Source organism: Pseudophryne corroboree, chromosome 2 (assembly GCF_028390025.1).
Source record: "Pseudophryne corroboree isolate aPseCor3 chromosome 2, aPseCor3.hap2, whole genome shotgun sequence".
Classification (NCBI taxonomy): Eukaryota; Metazoa; Chordata; class Amphibia; order Anura; family Myobatrachidae; genus Pseudophryne; species Pseudophryne corroboree.
In genome coordinates this window covers 824866720-824888661 of record NC_086445.1, presented here as the reverse complement: position 1 = coordinate 824888661, position 21942 = coordinate 824866720, and the positions used below count along the sequence as shown (strand labels likewise).

Genomic DNA, 21942 nt, shown 5'->3' with positions numbered 1-21942 from the left:
CCCAAGTACGCTGTCTTGGCAAAATCCTTGACTCCTCCCCCTCATTCAAACCACACATTCAGCACCTCTCACAAACCTGTCATTTTCATCTCAAAAACATTTCCAGGATCAGACCCTTTCTCACCCAGGCTGCCACCAAGACCATTATTCACTCACTGATTATTTCCAGACTGGATTAATGCAATCTCCTCCTAACTGGCCTACCTGACAATTAACTCTTTCCACTCCAATCTATCCTCAATACTGCAGCCCAGCTCATCTTCCTCACCAAATGCACTACATCCACCTCCCTTCTCCTACAAACCCTTCACTGGCTTCCCTTCCCTTTCAGAATACAATTCAAACTTATCACACTCACTTACAAAGCACTCACCCTCTCCTCTCTACCTTTACTCTCCCACCTGTCCTCTTCGCTCTGCTAATGCACGCCGACTCTCATGTTTATGGATTACTTCCTTCCACTCCTATCTCCAAGAATTTTAACGTGCTGCTCCCTTTCTCTGAAATTCTTTACCTCTCCCCCTCAGACTCTCCACCTCCCTACAGAACTTCAAAAGGGCTCTTAAGATCCACTTCTTTACCAACCCCAGCCAAATCTCATCCTAACCCTCTGTCCCATTCTTGGTCTACCCCATCTGTGTCACCCCTGTCTGTATGCCCCTCCCCTTTAGAATGTAAGCTTTCACGAGTAGGGCCCTCTTCCCTCATGTGCTTATCCTTTTCTTATGTTAATATTCCTCAACTGCCCAAATCCTGCAGTTTTTGGCCACCTTGAAACTTTTCTCTATGTTGTCTACTGCTGTAGTTATGCTTAGTTACCCTGTTCTTGTCCTATATTGTCTTCAACTGTAAGTCACTGTTTTCCTGTTTTGATTATGTGCATATGTAATCTGTAATTGGGTGCTGAGGAACTCTTGTGGTGCCATATAAACAAAGGATAATAATAATAATAATAATAATAATAATAATCAGCAGAGGCCCCCAGGGATGTTGCAGAGGTGACGGTGTGGTGACGGCCCCCTGGAGAGGTGGTGGAATACCCCAGTCATAGCCAAGTGGCAGTGCGGCTGCGGCTACCGGTGATCCAGTGGAGGAATGCCGACGACCTGCAGCCCCAGTCTCCCAGCGAGACCTGGCAGCTGCCCCTGGAGAGGAGATCGCAGTGGTGTGGTGAGTCCCAGCAGCAGTCCCCGGAGAGAAGAGTGCAGATGCAGCGTGCTGACAACCTGCAGTCCCTGTCTCCCGGTGAGAGCCGGTGGCTGACCCTGGAGAGGAGATCGCAGTGGCAAGGTGAGTCCCAGCAGTGGCCCCCCTGGAGAGGAGTGCGGAGGCAGTGTGCTAATGACCTGCAGTCCCCATCTCCTGATGAGACCCGGTCCCGGTGGCTGCCCCTGGAGAGGAGAGCATGGTGGTGTGGTGAATCCAGCTGCGGCCCCTGGAGAGTAGAGCACGAATGTGCATATACCCCCTGGAGATGTGGCAGAGGACCCTGGGGGATCTGACTGGAGCGCTGACACCCTGCGGTTCCAAACCAGCATCCACCTACAGTAGAAGTGGCGGGTGCGGGGAGATGATGCTGGGTGGGCTTGTGCAGGATGATTTGCCAGCTTCCACTGCCAGTCAGGCTACAGGGTGGGCTGGCAGGGGTTGACAACAAGGGGAAAACACTCTGCAAGTACCTGGGCAAAATGGGAGCTGCTTGAATAATGTTCTGCAAGCAGCTCCCGTTATTCTGCATGGCAGTGCTCAAGCACAGGTAGGAGACTGTTCGAAGGCGGGGAAGTCATGTCTAAAATGTACCTAACTTTGCTGATGCTCTGGTGGCTGGGGAGCCTGTAATAAAATTCCCAGAAGAAAGAGAGGGAGACAAGCCTGGGGGCTCAGCAAACAATGTTATTCCTTATAAGGGACATTGGAAGTGCAGAAGGGGCAGATGCGCCGGAGCTCTAGTGAGGTGGAGGGGGCACCATTCGGCACTCCCGGCTATCCAACTATCTAATTTGCGCTCACTGGTAAACAAGATGGACGAGCTGTCCCTGTTGCTGGGTAGTGCAAAGTCAGGCGTTGCTGGGTCATCTGTCCTATGCTTCACAGAGTCATGGCTAGATGATCGCATTGCCGATTCCTAGGTGTCCTTGCCGGGCTTTAGTCTCTACAGGGCTGATCGTTCTAAAGAGCTCTCGGGTAAAACAAAAGGTAGTGGCATTTGCTTCTACATTAATGACGGATGGTGCACCAATGTTACGATCTTGGGTAAATCATGCAGTCTGCATTTTGAGATGCTTATTATCAACTGTAAGCCTTTTCACTCCCCTAGGGAATTTGCCTATGTTGTCCTGGTGGGAGTATATATCCACCCCAGGCATATGTGAATGAAGCTCAGCATCACCTGGCCGCCTGTATAACAGACATGGAGTTTAAATATCCGGACTCCCTGTTTATAGTGTTGGACGACTTCAACAGTGCAAATCTGAGTCAGGGGCTACCAAAGTATAATTAGCATGTTAAGTGCCCTACCAAGGAGGAGCACACTCTGGACCACTGCTACACCACCCTCAAGGCTGCTTACCGTTCTTTTCCAAGAGCAGCTATGGGTCTTTCCGATCATTGCTTGGTCCATCTTCAAAGTTGAGAATCCAGGCTTGCTTTGATTGTATGGACTGGGGGGTCTTTGAAGCCTCGGCAACAGACTTGGATGATCTATCAGACATTGTGACATTATATATCAGTTTCTGTGATGACATGTGTGTGCCATCCAAAACTCTCCATATCTTTAACAACAATGGGGGTCATTACGAGTTGTTCGCTCGTTTCCGATTTTCGCTATATTGCTATTAGTCGCTTACTGCGCATGCGCAAGGTTCGCAGAGTGCATGCGCTGAGTTATTTTACACAAAAGTTAGGTATTTTACTCACGGCATAACAAGGTCTTTTCATCGTTCTGTTGATCGTACTGTGATTGACAGGAAGTGGGTGTTTCTGGGCAGAAACTTGCAGTTTTCTGGGCGTGTGCGAAAAAACGCTGGCGTTTCTGGGAAAAACGCGGGAGTGTCTGAAGAAACGGGGGAGTGCCTGGGTGAAAGCTGGGTGTGTTTGTGACGTCAAACCAGGAACGAAACTGACTGAACTGATCGCAATGGCTGAGTAAGTCTCGAGCTACTCAGAAACTGCTAAGAAATTTCTATTCGCAGTTCTGCTAATCTTTCGTTCGCAATTCTGCTATGCTAAGATACACTCCCAGAGGGCGGCGGCTTAGCGTGTGCAATGCTGCTAAAAGCAGCTAGCGAGCGAACAACTCGGAATGAGGGCCAATAAACCATGGTTCAATGCCCAGCTCAGGCATCTTTGCAGGGCAAAGGAAAAGCCCTATAGCAGTGGAAATAGGGTTCTATATAACCAGGCCAGGAGTTCTCTCACAAGAGAAATTAAGTTGGCAATAAAAGCAGTTCACAGATAAGCTTATAGATGATTTCTCATCAAATGATTCTGTGTCAGTCTGGAGAGGTATGCATATTATAAGAAACCTTCAAATACCATTGCTATGCATCAGGAATTGGCGGATGAGATGGATAATTTCTATTGCAGGTTTGAAAAGGCTGCATCCTGCTTGCTCTGACCCAGGCAGACCTGAATCCTCCTGAATCTCCTAATCCATTATGGGTGGGTCAAGGGGAGGTGGAGGAGCTATTCAGGAAGGTAAAACCTAGGATGGCTTCTGGTCCAGATGTCATTTCTCCATCTGCTATGAGGACCTGAACAGCTCGCCCCCATTTTCACCAGGATTTTCAACATATCATTTGAGCTGTGTAGGGTACCCTCCTGTTTCATATGCTCCATTATCATGCTGGTCCCAAAGAAATCAGTCATCGCAGACCTGAATGATACAGACCGATTGTCTTGACATCTGTGGTCATGAAGGTGTTTGAGTGATTAGTGTTGAACCATCTGAAAAAGGTGATAGGCTCTCATCTAGACACCTTGCAGTTTGCCTATCGGCCGAACAGGTGTATTGAGGATGCTGTAAATATGGTGTTGTATTATATTCTGCAGCATTTGGACCTACCGGGTACTTATGCGAGGGTCCTGTTTGTCGACTTCAGCTCAGCATTCAAAACAATTGTTCCTAACGTTCTGCTCCCCAAATGACTCCATTTAGGGGTCTCAGAATCTACCTGCTCCTGGATTGCCGATCAGTACTGGGGCCCCCCATGGGACGTGTCCTTTCCCTCCTGCTTTTCCCTCTGTAGACAAATGACTGCACCTCAGAGGTGCAATTGGTAAAAATTATCAAATTTGCAGACAATACCACAGTCATCAGTCTAATCAAGGACGAGTACGAGTCTGCATATTGACGGGAAGTAGACCGGCTGGCAGTATGGTGCAGCAGCAACAACCTTGAGATAAATCCACTCAAAACAGTGGAGATGGTGGTAGACTTCAGGAGGAAGCCAGCCACTGTACCCCCGCTTGTGATTGCCGATAGTGTGGTGTCGATGGTGGATTCCTTTAAGTTGCTGGGGACCAAAATTTCTTGGGACCTGAAATGAAGTTACAACATCGACTCTGCTGTAAAAAAGGCGCAGCAGAGGTTGTTCTTCCTGAGGCAACTTAGGAAATTCAATGTTCCAAAATAACTGCTGCTGCTCTTTTATTAAGCCATTGTTGAATCTGTTCTATCTTCTTCGATCATAGTCTGGTACAGTTCTGCCAATGAGAGTGACAGATACAGGCTACAAAGGGTGGTAAGGATGGCAGAAAAGATAGTTGGGACTGACTGTTCAAGAATTGTATCTGTCCAAAGCTAAAAAGTGTGCAGGGAAAATTACAGGGGATCAGTTACATCCTGACTACCACTTGCTCAAATTGTTACCATCAGGTAGGCGATATAGGGAATTACTGTACCTGTAAAGATAGATAGAAGGTTAATAAGTTTCTACCCGCAATCAATCCACCTGTTGAACAACTCTTAGGAGACTCTAACTAAATTTCCTTCTAATGTAATATTGCACTGTATTGCTGCTGGATGGTAGACACTACCTTTTTTTGGAATTGTAGTTTACAGTATTACTGTATTTTACTGCATTGTGTACTTTATGTATGTTATGTGTGTTCACCCCTTCTATGTGAATACCTGGCTGATGCTCTGGAAACTGAAAACAAATTGCTTGTATACATGTATATACCTGGCCAATAAAATTGATTTTGATTCTGATTGAGTTGTTTTTTTTTTTTACCCTTTCACTCAAAATGTGTGGATTTATTCATGGTGTGGGACTATTGTATTATTATTTTTTTAACCTGTGTGTGGCAATTTGTGGGTTTATTCATGGAGTATGGCTAGTGTGTGTGTGTGTGTGTGTGTGTGTGTGTGTGTGTGTGTGTGTGTGTGTGTGTGTTTTTACCCTGTCCATGAAAATGTGTGGGTTCATTCATGGGGTTGGACTATTATGTGTTTTTATCACCGTCCCTGGAAATGTGCGCGGTGGGGCTATTTTATGGGTTTTTTTTTACCATATCAGTGGCAATGTGTGGGTTTATTCATTGTGGTGGGGCTATTGAGTTGTTTTTTCCCCAGTTGGTAGAAATGTGTGGGTTTATTCACTGGGTGAGGCAATTGTGTGCTCTTTTACCCTGTTGATGAAAATGTGTGGACTATTTATGGGGTTTGTTTGTTTTACCCTGTCACTGGAAATGTGTAGGCATATTCATGGGGTGGAGCTATTGTGTGTTCTTTTTTTACCCTGTTGCTGGAAATTTGTGGATTTATTCATGGGGTAAGGCTATTGTGTGTTTTTTCCCTGTTGGTGGAAATATGTGTTTTTTATGTGGGGCCTATTGTGTGGTATCTTTTTTACTCTGTCAGTAGGCGTACATGGGTTCATTCATGGGGTTGGGATATTGTGTGTGTTTTTACCCTGATTTTTATACACTATTGACATTATTTCTGTTTTTTTTTTGTACACTGTTTTGAGGCAATCTTACATTATAATTTCTTTCACAAGAACTGCCCCAGCAGAAAGAGGAGGAGGTGGTGGAGGAGGATGCAGAAAGTGGTAATGACTAGTACCATTATGGACTAACTATTTTACTATTACTGTAATTTTTTTCTTTTACTTACAATTTTTTTTCTTTTACACACAGACCATCTAGTAATTGATATGGAGGCAGAGGAGGAGGAAATAGCAGGGCCCTCCACCCTGCTCCAGCCAAGTAAGTGCTCTTCAGTACAGTACATCTTGTCATACAACTGTACTTCTGTTCCTTTTCAGATTATCCCTTTCCTCTACTGTACTTCTGCTAGTTGTACCATCCCTATTGGAGTCAGGTTTCACCCTTCGCCAATTACTCCCTTGCGCACCTTGCTTCCCAGCCGCATTGTGTACTGAAAATATCAGGTATAAAATATATGGAAATTAACAGTTTTTGCATCCCCTTCAACAACTTTCATATATTTTCAATATTTTTACACATGGGAAATCGATACATGATAATTATATTGATTTAAATTATCACAAAATATACTATGATCTTTCAGCAGCATACGGATACTAAAATGTTAGTGGTTATCTGAATTAAGTTTTATGTATCGTGTCCTATATTTTATGGAATGACCCTTTAGTTCTTTTTACAACAGGAATTCAGCTGAGTGGCATAGTATAAAAGAAGATTCCATCTTTTATTTATTTCTGTATTGAAGCTTAAACAAAAAAAAAAAAACAAATAAAACCCCAAACATTTAAACAATGACATTGTCCCTCTCCAATCCTCGAACCTGAGGCACAGACTTTATAAGGTGTTTACTTTACCCACTCAGCCACGTAAGCCAGACATAGCAATAGGGTAGATGCTAGAATCGAGGTGGGTGGGGCTAAAGGACCTCTGACACCTGGGGGAGGAGCCACAGCATGATGGGGATGGGCTAGGCCAGCGGGATAGTTCTTCTACTGTCCACGCCACCAACTGCTACCTTAAGTAACCTGATGGTGAGCAAAGCAAGCCACCGTGCCCGAAGCATGGCGAGTAAAGCGAGCCCACAAGGGTACATTTCAGGTACCCTGTTCAGCCATGGCTCCTCCCCCTGGTGACGCGGCTCTTCCCCTGGTGACATCAGAGGTCCTTTCTCCAACTTGGTTTTAGACCTAACCATAGCAATAATCACACCTGTTGAGTATGTCATGTAAAGTGTGCACCTTTCTGCCTCATAAAATGTATAATACAATGTCAACAGCTGTTTAATGCAGCTGGGTGTCATATCATAGGGAGGGGGAAAGTGTGGAGCAATGTATGAAGCTGAGCAGAGTGCTTTAATAATTTTGAACCTGAAATGGTCTCTTTTTATGATAAACTGCCCATGTGCCTTTACAACAGGCATCTTTAAACTATGTACCATGACCTGTAACATGTACAATACAATGTCTATAGTGGTTTAGGTAAAATGCAGCTGGGTGGCATAGATTAAAAAATGATTTCATCTTTTGTTTATTCCTGTATTGAAGCTTAAACTAAAGAAAAAAGAATTACACAATGACATAGGGGACTAATTCAGACCTGATCTCTGCTGTGCGTTTTCGCACAGCAGCGATCAGGTCTGAACTGTGCACGCGTCGGCGCCGCAGTGTGCTGGTGCATGGCAGACAGCCCTGCGATCGCCTCTGCCTGATTGACAGACAGGGGCAGTCGCTGGGTGGGAGGGAGCGGGCTGGCGGCATTTGGCTGCCATTTAGGTGGCGCGGTCCGGGCAATGCAGGCATGCCTGGACCATTTGGGGGGTGGGCCGCGGCGGCTGCGTGATGTCACACATAGCCGCTGCGACCCAGGCAGCGACGAGTAGCTCCCTGCTTGTGATCAGGAGCTGCACTGGCTGGGAGGTACTCCTACAGTACAAAAGCATCGCCACTGTGCAATGCTTTTAAACTTGTATGACAGGGTAGGGCTTGACATATGGGGTGGACTAGCCCTGTGCTGGGCATCCCCCCACATGTCAGGAGAGCTGATCGTAGATGTGCTAAATTTAGCACATCTACGATCAGGTTTCAATCACCCCCATTGTCCTTTTCCAGGCCTCAAACCCGAGGCATCAGCTATGTAGGGCGCTCACCTTACCCACTCGGCCAGGTAAGCTAGCCATAGCAACAATCACACCTGTTGAGTATGTCATTTTAAGTGTGCATATTTCAGCATCGTAACATGTACTATACAATGTCAATAGCTGTTGTCTACTGCAGCTGGGTGACATAACACAGAGTAACAGGGGGGGGGGAGTGTGGAGCAAAGCATACAGTTAAGCAGAATACTTTAAAAGTATTGAACCTGAAATTGTCTCTCGTTATGAAAATGGTCAATTCGTCTTTACAACAGGCATCTTTAAACCCAATACCACGGCCTGTAACTTGTACAATACAATGTCTTTAGTAGTTTAGGTAAAGTGCAGCTGGGTGGCATAACATTAAAAAAATTTCTCCTTTATTACAAACTCAACTGTAGCTCTGGATTCCCGGCAAATTGCTGATCAGTACTACTGTATAGTGTAACGAAATACTTTGTCAGCCATTCAGCAGGTGCTTGTTGGCTATTTAACGCATGCACAGTACAATTTATGAAACGCTACATCTGGTGGACAGAAAGTTGTATTACACTTCTCCAGCAACTCAGTATGTTACGTTGCGACCTGCTGTAGCATGGTGCTACTTAGAGCACCAATCATAACTAGGCGCAGACTGCATGTTGTATGGAGCAAAGATGTAGCAGGATACATCTGTAATTCAGCGAGACAGAAATGTCATCAAACCAGGACATTCCAGTTACTTAGAACTTTTGGCTGATTCTGTTTTTGGTATATGACCATGGTGTATGTTTTATAAATGCTAAGCATTTTATTGGAAATTAAAGTTAAAATTTAATTTGAAGTTTGCCATCACAGCTTGCAGTATGTTAAAAGATTTTATTTGAACAGCTGTTTTATGGAGTAACAGTTTAAATTTGATATTGCTGTTCATATTTAAAAAACAACAACATATTGTTGCTATTTAAGTTTAAATATGGTAAAACCATGTCTAGCTGTAATTTAGATATTTTGTTAATTCTATCTAAAGTTTGATAATGTATTGCAAATTTAAGAAATATAGAACCACTTTGATTGATGAACCACTCAAAATAATTTTGATCATCTTAGATAACTGTACAGTATAGGTATGATCCTTTTGAGAGTGCGCTCATTATAGTTCGAAAAAAAAGTTCAGACATTGCTTTGGCCTTCTATATAAGTGTCCTCATACACTTAGTCTTTTTTGTGCCATATGGCACAAGATGCATGTTGCAACTTATACCCCTTTTACACTCGCATGAAAATCCCGGGATTTTGCACGTGAACGCGCATCATCCCGGGATTTTTGTCAGTGTGAAAGGGTACAGGGTCAATTTCCCGGGACGAGCATCCCGGGATTTCAACCCAGGTCTCGTCCAGGGTTGGTCCCGGGACCGTCCCGGGATGCTGTGTAGTGTGAAAGGGCCCATCCCGGGATTCACTATCCCGGGACTGTTAAAAGGCCTCGGATTGGAGCTTTCTTGGGCTCAGAAAAGATGATGTCATCTTTCAGAGCCCAGGGGAGCATCCAGGAAGCGTTTGAGGAAGGCAGCATGGCTACTTGGACAGACCAGGAGGTGAGAGAGTTGCTGAGCATTAGGGGAGAGGAGGAAATTATGAGGCAGATCACAGGCACAGTTAAAGATGCAGTGATTTATAAAAACATCTCCAAGATGCTGGAAGCCAGAGGAATCATCCGCACACAGCAGCAAGTGATCAACAAAATGAAAACTCTTAAAAAGCATTTCATGAAAGTGCATGACAACAACCGGAGAAAGAGCGGGTTTGGCCGTATCGACTGGCAGTACTATGACATCTGTGCAAATATCTTTGGGCACACAGCTCTCTGCAGTCCGGTGAGTCTGTCTTCCAGTTCACAATACACTGCTACAGAAGGCACTCCAGAAGAGACACAGACAAGCAGTGACGTCTGCCCGTCATCACCGTTGTTAATTGACGACACACCTGAGGACAACGACACATCCTCCCACCCGTCCATCAACACATCTAGAAACGACGACAGCATAACTGCAACCATTGAAGACGTCGTGGATGCTCAGACCAGTGACAGTGGGACTGTACAAAGTGCCGTCACCGTCACCCCAACTTTACAGAAAAACAGTAAGTACATGTTTACAATTGATAAAGCTGATTTATATACAGGAATGAAAAGCTATACCTTCAATACACTCTAAATACACTTTAACCTGAAGCCGCTGCGGCCTTTGTACACCGTTTGCGTACAGAGTCCCGTACCGTGTACGGACTTTGTGTACAAACGCCACACTGGGGGTACAAAGTACACACAGCGCTACACACCCAGAGTAGCTAGTCGCTCATTTTGTATTTCTTCTCTTCACAGTTTACAACGTACTGCCTAGAAGGAAGAAAGTGAGCAAAGCGGAGCAAGTGGCTAAAGCCATGTCAAATGTCCTTGTTGACCAACTCCGAGAGATGGACGCTGCAATGTCCGCACAGGAGGATGCAAGGCTCGACAGGTTTCTAGAGGCAGAACGCCAAATGCATGATTCATTTCTTACCTAAGTCATGACAATGCAGGAACGCATGAGTAGAGAGCAGTATGAACGTCACAGGGAATTGCACCAAATGAACATGGCGTTCTTTGAGCGTATGAGCAATACCTCAAGAGCACCAACCCAACACCACAACTCACAATACCCTGAGCAGGGTTTTTCCTCATTTAATCCTGGCCCATACTATGCCCCAAATACTGCACCATCTAGCGCGCAAACCTCAAAATTTACTGTATTGCGCAATTTGCCCTGAAACACAGTGAAAGTTCTTTTGTTGTTAAATAACCACAGTGTGGTTAGTGTTTATGCACAACTGTTTGTGCATTCTTTAATTGTTTTTCTATGTTCTGTTCTGTTTTGTATAGTGTCTACATTAAAGCACTTTTTATTTATTTTTGACACAGTAATAATATACTGCAGGGACACTGTATTTTATGGTGTTGTTTCTCTAAGCCTACCAGTGTTTTTTTTTATTTTATGCCAATCAAAACTTGATTGCAAATCTATGCATAACATAGCCAAATGTGCGTAACAGTAGACCATGTTTTCAGTGTTTTCTACATTGTTTCTCCATATATACACAGTTGCTGGCAATGTGTTTTTTTTTTTTTTTTTGGGGGGGGGGGAATCATAAAAAATGAAACCAAATATCAAAGGTGAAATAATTTTTTTTTTATTTCTCCAAACATGTTGTGTTGATTCTTCTTCACCCCTCCCTTTGTTGACTAGTGTGACCTCATCTATGTGAGCCAGAAAAAGGCCATTTCTAATGACATACATATGCATTTGCAGGGATATCCCGGGATCAGTGTGAATGGGGCTGTCCCGGGTCGATCCCAGGTCTTAGTGCAGTGTGAAAGGTGTCAGTCCCGGGAATGCATCCCGGGATGCATCCCGGGAAGCATCCCGGGAGTGACCCGGGAGTGCGAGTGTAAAAGGGGTATAAGATGGGTTGCTATGGGTAGTGATTACAAGACATTTTTTATTTATTTCTTAATTTAGCATCTTTGTCGCATCATAGCTGCATCCAAATTTGCTTCTGGGGTACCAGTGTCTAGATTGACAGAGTCAAAAGGTCAACACCATACAGATGTTTCCACTTACACCTATTCTATTTTGTTCAATTTGGCACGCTATGCATAGCACAGCTAAGCTTTTTTCTATGAGTAGCGAGAGGATGGATTTTTAAATTTTTGTTTGCAATAATACAATAAGTACTATAAAGTAGCATATTAGAGAAGCAAATTAAGAAACAACACAAAACAGGCTAAATCTCTGATTCTATGTCCATGTATTGGGTTCAGTATGATATCCTGGCTGATGGGATGCAGGCTGTCAGAATTCCGCCAGCCACAGTACCGGCAGCGAGCGAAGCAAGTACCCTCACAGGTTCGCTGTGCGTGCCATGGGTTCTATTCTCCCTCGGGTGGTGGCGTGGACCTACCACCCAAGTGGGTATACTGGGGAGCAGTCAGTATTCTGACTGCCGGCATATTACTGGCTGTCAGGATTCCCGCATCGGGATCCTGAACACCAGGATCCCGACCGCTGGTATATTAAGTACACATCTGTACACATCTGTATAGTCGACAGTCAAAAGTTCGACAGCTATAGCCGCAAACATCAGGCATTTTGCAAAGTCAGCAAATATATTAGCCACCACACACCGGATTTTTTGAACGCTTTCAGCTCTAAAGTAGAGGCCCTCATTCTGAGTTGTTCGCTCGTTATTTTCCTTCGCATCGGTGCGATTTTCCGCTAACTGCGCATGCGCAATGTTCGCACTGTGGCTGCGTCAAGTAAATTTGCTAAGAAGTTTGGTATTTTACTCACGGCATTACGAGGTTTTTTCTTCGTTCTGGTGATCGGAGTGTGATTGACAGGAAGTGGGTGTTTCTGGGTGGAAACTGGCCATTTTATGGGTGTGTGTGAAAAAACGCTGCCATTTCTGGGAAAAATGCGGGAGTGGCTGGAGAAACGGGGAAGTGTCTGGGCGAATGCTGGGTGTGTTTGTGACATCAAACCAGGAATGAAACTGACTGAACTGATCGCAGTGGCAGAGTAAGTCTCGAGCTACTCAGAAACTGCTAAGAAATGTCTATTCGCAATTTTGCGAATTTTTCGTTCGCAATTCTGCAAAGCTAAGATTCACTCCCAGAGGGCGGCGGCTTAACGTGTGCACTGCTGCGAAAAGCGGCTAGCGAGCGAACAACTCGGAATGAGGCCAAGAGAGTCCGATAAAAAGTCAAATGTAGATGTTTTGACCATGTTAAGTATAAAACTCAGCCGATGTAATGGAGTCCAGACACAAACCAGCTAAGAAGCAATCTAGTTGGCCCGAAAATATTGGACGTTTTCTAGTTTAAATACCACAACACCTTGGATCTGATACGTAGAAGCCGGAAAATAGACGCATGCCATTACATTGGCCAACATCCGGGAAATAGAGGATTTGTAATGTCCGATGTGGTGCAATAATTTCCCAGGCGGCATTATTGGCTCTCATTACATCCCAGCCTATAAGTAGCTACCCTTTACTCAGCTGGAGACCCTCTGCCGTCTCCCCCACATACAGCACATGGTAGCAGGAGCATCGCTCACCTCTACTGCTTCTGTCCAGGAAGTTACTGTGTACTGAGCGGGTAGCATGCTACCATGCGCTATGCCGTGACTTATAGCCTGCAAAGCATTTGCATCGAAAGCAAGGATGCAGAGTGACACATATCTATTGGCTCAAATGGCTGATATGTCACCCAGTGTGTACCCAGCTTAAGTCACAAAGTTGATGGCATGCCAATCAGGTCTATTTGGCATGATTTTATTATATGGACTATTCTGTAACTTCATGAGACTGCATGCACCACATGAAGTAATGTTTTCACTAACATAGGGGGTCATTCCAACCCGATCGCTCGCTGCAGTTTGTCAAAGCGCAGTGATCAAGAACTGCGCATGCGCCAGCGCCGCAGTGCGCGGACGCATGGCAGCCGTCGTTGCCTAGTGATCGCCTCTGAGACAGAGGCGGTCGCAGGGCAGGAGGGGGCTGGATGGCAGCATTAAGCTGCCGTTTAGGGGGCGCGGTCCAGCCAACGCAGCCGTGGCCGGACCGTTGGAGGGGGCGGGCCGCGGTGGCTGCATGACATCTCACGCAGCCACTGCGGCCAGTGGCAGCAACAATTAACTTCCGGCAAGCCGCAGGAGCTGTGCTGGCTGGGAGTTACTCCACACATGCAAAAGCATCGCCGCTGTACGATGCATTTTTATTTGTGTGTGGGGGGGGGGGGGGAGGGGGCGGACTGACATGCGGGGCGGACTAGCCCTGTGCTGGGCATACCCCTGCATGTCATGGAAGATGATCGTAGCTGTGCTAACTTTAGCACAGCTACGATCAACTCGGAATGACCCCCATAATAACATCAGTGTACTAGTCACTGCCACCACAAGATCAGCATATTCATCACCTGAGTTGCTGTTACCATTCTCATAATATATATATATTGTCCATACTGTGAAAATTCCAGTAAACTGATTAGGTAATAAATAGGCTACACATGGATAAATAAGAGTTAAAGATGGAATATTGTACTTAGATCCACACACATTCTTTAAAACAGATCCTGTCAAATTGCAGCATGACATTACTCAATTTAAAAGTTCTTCATAGTGGAAGAACTATAATACATTTGCTTAATTTCCTTCATTTTCCTAATGTTCATCCTAAATGTGTAAAATATCTATTCAACTATTTAACCATTCTGCTCCTCTGCTTAGCCTCATTTTTCAATACCGTTATTCCCAATTAAAGTGGATTAGCTATTAAAATATTAAACTTACATCATAGAAGTACTGTATGCATTACAGTTGATGATTAAAACATTTTAAAGGTTTGTGCTAATTTTACAGTTTTCTTGAATAAATGCAAGTGAAACAAGTACCGTGTTTATTTCACAGTGAAACCAATGGGGCAATTTACTAGGAATTGATTTTGGGCAATTAAAAAAATTAGGGATGAGCAAGTTTGGTTACCTGAGAACCGAACCCCCCGAACTTCACGCTCCGAGTCCGGATCCGAGCCAGGCTCGGGTGTTCCCGCCAGGCTTGGAAACCAGAATGATGTGTATATTGTTACCTGTGGCTGATTGTTATAGGGTGATTAAGCCAGGTGGCTACATATTATTCCAATTTTTCATTGCACCATATGTATATATAACTTAATATTTTTTTGACAATCACAATTTAATTTTTGGATGATTCAGGAGGGCGAGTACAATATTTGCGGTCATACCTCACTGGAAATGCCCAATCTCTTCTGACCTTGGAAGCTAAGCAGTGAAAGGCCGGGTTAGTAAAAGGATGGGTGACCACCTGTGAACACCCAGGTACTGCAACAAATTGACTCCCCTATAGTGCCATCCACACCCAAAATATTGGGCATTTGGAACTCCTACAAAATCGGTTTGCATTAATGAATAGGCAAGCCTAAATTGTCTATATTGTGTAACCCTCGTCACAAAAATAGGCTGTCAATACACTTATATCTTAATTGTGACTGCCAAGCAAAAGGGTCACATAACAAAGTGGCTGCACATTTTTTGGTGATCCTAGAGGGAGAGTACAATATTTGCGGTCATACATCACTGGAGATGCCCAATCTCTTCTGACCTTGGAAGCTAAGCAGTGAAAGGCCGGGTTAGTACTAGGATGGGAGACCACCTCTGAACACCCTGGTACTGCAAAAAATTGACTCCCCTATAAAGCGTCACCCATATATATCTATATATATACATACTACGGGGTACCTGACTCTTATATGACCTATGATTTAATTCTCAGCATTACTGTAATCCATAATGGATACTTGCTGAATAAATGATGGTCATACATTACATAAATCTTAATGTGCAATGATGTATGAACTCTGTAACCACAGTCATTAATTTCCGGCAACCGATACACTGTGATACGGATATCACGTACCAATTATAATGTGTTTTATATTTTCGCAAAGCTTCGAATTTTTCACGCAAATACTCCTAAAAAAATCCTTTAATGTATAATCTAATAAAAATGGTTTTACCAGCATTAATTAATTAAGTAATTATATTTCCACCCTCTGAATTTGAGTGCTCCCAAAAAAGAGTCTACTTTCCAACACTTCTCTGGTTAGGTTTTTTCTGTACTGCTTAACATTGACTCTGGGGAGCACCACTGAAAGCAACAATCAGTTGGGACTAGGATTAACTATCCATACCCCTAGTTGCTATATCTAGAAGCAATTCGAGATAATTCAGTTTTTCAGAGGCTACTAATTATACTAATAATCTATTTGAGGACTTGTGCGGTTCCCAAAACTCCCTTTTTTTCAAACCAGAACGAGGCAAAACATCATCCCGCTGTCAGATTCTCGCAGGTTTTGGATTTCATATAAGGTGCTGCACGTTGCCACCATTTTCACTGCAGTCCTGGAGAGTATAGCGAGAGGACTAGTCTCCTCAGTGTCTGTGCGGGACAGTGGCAACCTGCTCTTTTGTGTGATTCCAGTGCTGTCTTGTGCTGCATCAGTCTAGTGGTGGTGTCTTGTGCTGCATCAGTCCAGTCACAGAGGTGATGTCCTGTGCTGATATAAGTCCAGTGCTGCTGTATAAGTCCAGTCCAGTGCAGTGGTGCTCTCTTGTGCTGCACCAGTCAAGTGGTGGTGTCCTCTGCTGTCATGTCCAGTGGTGGTGTCCTGTGCTGCCATAAGTCCAGTAGTGCTGTTGTATAAGTCCAGTCCAGTGGTTTGTGTTGTGATGCATCAGTCCAGTGGTGGTGTCCTGTGCTGCCATAAGTCCAGTGGTGCTGCTGTATAAGTCCAGTCCAGTGGTGCTGTGTTGTGCTGCATTAGTCCAGTGGTGGTGTCCTCTGCTGCCATAAGTCCAGTGGTGGTGTCCTGTGCTGCCATAAGTCCAGTGGTACTGCTGTATTAGTCCAGTCCAGTGGTGCTGCCATCTCAGTCCAGTCCAGTGGTGCTGCCATATAAGTCCAGTCCAGTGGTGCTGCCGTATAAGTCCAGTCCACTGGTGCTGCCATATAAGTCCAGTCCACTGGTGCTGCTGTTTAAGTCCAGTCCAGGGGTACTGCTGTATAAGTCCAGTCCAGTGGTACTGCCGTATAAGTCCAGTGGTACTGACGTATAACTCCAGTGGTGCAGCCATATAAGTCCAGTGGTACTGCTTTATAAGTCCAGTATAGTGGTACTGCCGTATAAGTCCAGTGGTACTGCTGTATAATTCCAGTGGTGCTGCCGTATAAGTCCAGTGGTGCTGCCATATAAGTCCAGGGGTACTGTCGTATAAGTCCAGTCCAGTGGTACTGCCATATAAGTCCAGGGATACTGCTGTATAAGTCCAGTCCAGTGGTACTGCCATATAATTCCAGTGGTACTGCCGTATAACTCCAGTGGTGCAGCCATATAAGTACAGGGGTACTGCCGTATAAGTCCAGTCCAGTGGTACTGCCGTAAAGGTCCAGTGGTGTTGTCCTGTGCTGTATATTATACACTCCAAATAAAGGGGTTATTAATATGTAATCCATATAATTTTTACAGGGTTTGCCCTGTGTGGTGTATGGGACGCTCTCCTGTGCCACATGTTGTTATATATCTATAGAAATATAATGGAGAACAAAAATTTTGAGGATAAAATAGGGAAAGATCAAAAACCATTTCCTCCTAGTGCTGAAGCTGCTGACACTAGTCATGACATAGATGATGAAATGCCATCAACGTTGTCTGCCAAGGCCGATGCCCAATGTCATAGTAGAAGGTATGTAAAATCCAAAAAGCCAAAGTTCAGTAAAATGACCCCAAAAAATCAATTTCAATCATCTGAGAAGAAACAATATTTTGCCAATATGCCATTTATGACACAGAGTGGCAAGAAATGGCTAAGACCAGAGCCGGATTAACAATGGGGCGGATGGAGCAGCTGCTCCAGGCCCCCCATTGAAAATAGGCCCACAGTAAACTGACAGCATTGACAGGAAAAAACCTTTTCCTGTCATAGACTGCCAGCGGCCTCCTCTCTCCCGTGCCCCGCATCCTCCTCTGGCTTCAGGCTCCATTCAGCACTTTCACCAGGGTTGCCAGTCACGGTGCTGCCGTGCAGACAGTGTGCTGGCCACCCCTCCTGTCCTCCAGTCATTGCTTCACTGGGGGGTCCTTCTGTCATTCACAGCCTTAAGCTCTGCCCCCCAACTTCACGGGGAGCTGCTGCTGCAGGAAGCCTGGCAAGTGTAATGGCTTCTTGATTAATGTGTGTAAACTGTGTGGTGTGGTGTGTGTGTGTGTGTGTGTGTGTGTGTGTGTACTGAATGTGTGTAGTGTGTACTGTGTGTATATCTGGTGGTGGGTGGGTGTCTGTGTATATGTGATGGTGGAGGTGTGTGTGTATGTGGTGGATGTGTGTGTACTTTATGTGTGTGTATATGTGTTGGTGTATGTGTGTGTGTGTGTGTGTGTGTGTGTGTGTGTATATATATGGTGGTGGAGAGGTGTGTGTGTGTATGTATATATATATGGTGGTGGAGGTGTGTGTGTGTATACTTTATGTATGTGTAATCTGTGTGTATATGTGGTAGTGTGTGTGTGTGTGTGTGTGTGTGTGTGTGTGTGTGTGTGTATGTAGTGGTGGAGGTGTGTATACTTTATGTGTGTGTATATGTCGTGGTGTAGGTGTGTGTGTACTTTGTGTGGGTGTACTGTGTGTATGTGTATATATGTGGTGGTGGGGATGAGTGTTTGTGTATATGTGGTGGTGGAGGTGTGTAAACTTTATGTGTGTGTAAATATGGTGGTGGAGGTGTGTGTATGTACCTTATGTATGTGTACTCTGTGTGTATATGTGGTGGTGGGGATGTGTGTGTGTGTGTGTATATTTGGTGGTGGTGGAGGTGTGTATACTTTATGTGTGTGTTTATGTGGTGGTGGTGGTGGTGGTGGAGGTGTGTGTGTGTACTTTGTGTGTGTAATGTGTGTGTATATGTGGTGGTGGAGGTGTGTGTGTGTGTGTGTGTGTGTGCTTTATGTATGTGTACTCTGTGTATATGTGGTGGTGGGGATGTGTGTGTGTGTGTGTGTGTGTGTGTGTATATGTGGTGGTGGAGGTGTGTATACTTTATGTGTGTATATGTGGTGGTGGTGGTGGTGGTGGTGGTGGTGGTGGTGGTGGTGGTGGTGGTGATGGAGGTGTGTGTGTGTAATGTGTGTGTATATGTGGTGGTGGGGGTGTTTGTGTGTAGTGTGTACTTTGTGGGTGTATAGTGTGTACTATGTGTTTATATGTGGGTGTGTGGGTGTACTTTATGTGTGTGTAGTGTGCACTGTCTGTGTGTGTGTCTATGTGGTGATGGGGGTCTGTGTGTATATGATATGTTTGTGAGGGCTGCGCTAACACCTATTTGTTATGTGATTAGCAGCTGAGGAGGGAAGGGGTTCCACTAGCTCTTAGAAATTGGAAGTTTAGCGTATATATCTCCCAGTGCTCACTCCTAAACAAATAATATCACATATGCAGTTTACTTTTACATTCTGGTATAATTCAATTTATTAGGATACAAAGCATAAAAACACAATGGCCCACTAGCTACTATCCAGGGTGGATGTGCTTCTCTGTAGCTCCCGGCCGGCGCTGAATTATCCCCTTTTTCCTGCCCCCACCTGGAGACTTTAAGGGCACATAACCACCCCTGGAGGCCTGCGCTAGTCCCCTGAGACGTGCTGCGGAGCAGGCGGGCACCCTGTGTGTCCGTGCAGGTTGCGGCCTACGCGGGGAGCAAAGCCAGGACCTCGAGCCCAGACGGAGCCCGGACCGGAAGTCACACGCAGCCGGCCAATGCTGCACCTGGCGCCCTTCTGACGTTCTACCCAGCAGCCACCTGGCCTTACCTGCTCCCCTACGTCTCCCCGCCTACCCCCCTTGCTGCCGACGGAGTTAGGCTGCGAAGTCAGGGAGTGACGAGGAGGCTCCCGCGGATTGCGGCCTGCTCCCCCTGCTGAGACCGGGACCTCGCCGGACCTCCGGACGCATAGCGGTGGCGACGCTCCTGCCCGGATTGGAACGCTCCCATCCACACAGCTAGACCTCGGCCTCACACAGCCTGCGGGCGGCCAGATAGTGGTGGGATCGCGGTGAAAAGTAGGCTAAAGTAAACTGGAAGCTGCTAAGGAACTGCACAATCCGGCGGCCATCTTTGATTTCATACTGGGGGCTCCGGTGTGAGACTTTGAGCCCTGGAGAGAAGGCATCAGCGCTAAACACCATACAGCCTTCTGACAGTCTGGTAGGTCATCTCCTCCCTTATTACACAACACCCCCATCCTTGAGCCTGACATCCGAAGGCTGTTGACACCTATTATCTGATACTCAGCCCCACGGCTGTTATTATCGGGAAACTCCTCACTACATATCTTTTGCTAATGCAAAGACCTGGAAATGCCCACATTATAAGTTACAGACCACCCACCCTGGCCTGAAAGCTCCACTATCCCCTCCATTGGCTTTCAGATCTAGACCCTCACTTCCGGTGGGCGCACAGAACGATCCGGCTGCTCCCCCTGAGAGCTATCCCTATGGGCATCCCTAATAGCCCGAACCAACGGCTCTCCCTGGACCAGTGACCCTGCAAACACACCAGCGGGGGACGGGGATACCCCGGAGCAAAGTGGCATAGGCCCCGGTTCACTTCCCCCCCCCCATCGCACTCACCGGAACGCACACAAGCAGTGTGCACAAGATGACGGCGGACATTTTGGGTCTTGTGGAAGATGCTGAATCGGCTGCCTGAGGGATCCCTGGCCGCTAACAGCACCCCACTGTGCTCCCCTGCCATCCCCTTGGATCCCATACCGCTGGCTGACAGCTCCCCTCAATACAGATACGTGAAACGGAACCCCACCTCGCCGCCGCAGAGGCCGCGATTCCCTGCTCCCCTGACTGAAATCCTAGATTGTCTGGAGCCTCTTGCCCCCTTAGAGGATACGCAGGACTCAGACTTTATCCTCACTGCTCCACTGCTCAGGATCATCACTCAGCTATTGCTGGCGGCGACACTGATAACCTGTCACCCTTCAGCTGTACCTCCATAAGCAACGATTTACACCAACAGACCAAATTCAAAAAATCAAAACAAAAAACCAAAAAGGGGGTCTTCCGGGTACCGCGCGGGTCGCTGCCTGGGCCCAGACCTTGCTGTTATCACAGGTGGATCCTCCTCCCCCATCTCCCTCCATTCCTTACTGTACATGTGCCTCCCTGAACTGCACCCTGCTTGGACAAGCCTACACATATCCCTCATAGTGCTTTTTCCCCCGGTCCCTTCTCCACTCCTCTGGGCCCTACCTGCCATACTCCAGAGGGACTTATAATCTCCAGCGATACATCTACGCTCATTGTGACCCTTGAGTGACGCCACGATTGAACCAGATTCCCCACTATGGAAAAATACGTGGCCAAAACGCTCCGTGCGAATAAGAATTCTCAAAACAAAAATAAATCAACGGCCAAAGATAGGGAACTCAGCCCTATTCTGCAGGGGTCTCCATCCTCACCAGACAGGCGAGTCACTGTCGACATGGTGCCTGCTGACGTCCATGCTAGTCCATCCTCAGTACAGAGGGCCAGAGAAATATCAGACATCATATCACCTCTACTGGACGCAAAATTGGCACCTCTGATGGAGGCAATTACGTCAGCAGCAGCTCAACTGACCCAACACACTCAACGTCTGGCTGAGGCCGAGGACCGAATATCTACCTTGGAAGATGATTATCAAACGATTCAATTCCAACAACAAACGCACGACAATACCCTAGTGGCCATGACCGATAAGATAGAAGATTTAGAAAATCGGAATCGCCAGATTAACTTACGCCTGATTGATCTTCCAGAATCCGTCAGACAGACAGACCTACTGGACTTGGTTACTCGCTGGCTCCCCACAACCCTTGACCTGCCCCCCTCCCCCACCTCTTACCTGGTAGAACGAGCCCACCGCATCGGCCCAGACAGGCAGTCTTCACAGTCCTCTCAATCACGTCCTAGACCAGTAATTTTTAAGTTACTAAACTACCTTGACAAAGTGAAGATCATGGAAGCCTACCGCAAGCGCTCTGACCTACGCTATGAGGAATCCAAACTTCTTCTTTTTCAGGACTTTTCCTTTCAAGTTTCGACACAACGACGGGAGTTCTCCCCTGTATGCAAGGAGCTCTATGCTAAAAACATCAGATTTGCTCTCCTATACCCGGCAAAACTGAGAATCTTCCATGCCGGCAAACCGCATTTCTTC

The 21942-nt window shown here is 46.0% G+C and overlaps 2 pseudogenes; both read left to right on the top strand.

Moving 5' to 3' along the window:
- Nucleotides 1-14888: 14888 nt before the first annotated feature.
- Nucleotides 14889-15008, top strand: LOC135053562 (5S ribosomal RNA; annotated as a pseudogene).
- Nucleotides 15009-15236: 228 nt separating this feature from the next.
- LOC135054313 (5S ribosomal RNA) lies at nucleotides 15237-15356 on the top strand (annotated as a pseudogene).
- The last annotated feature ends 6586 nt before the right edge of the window (nucleotides 15357-21942 follow it).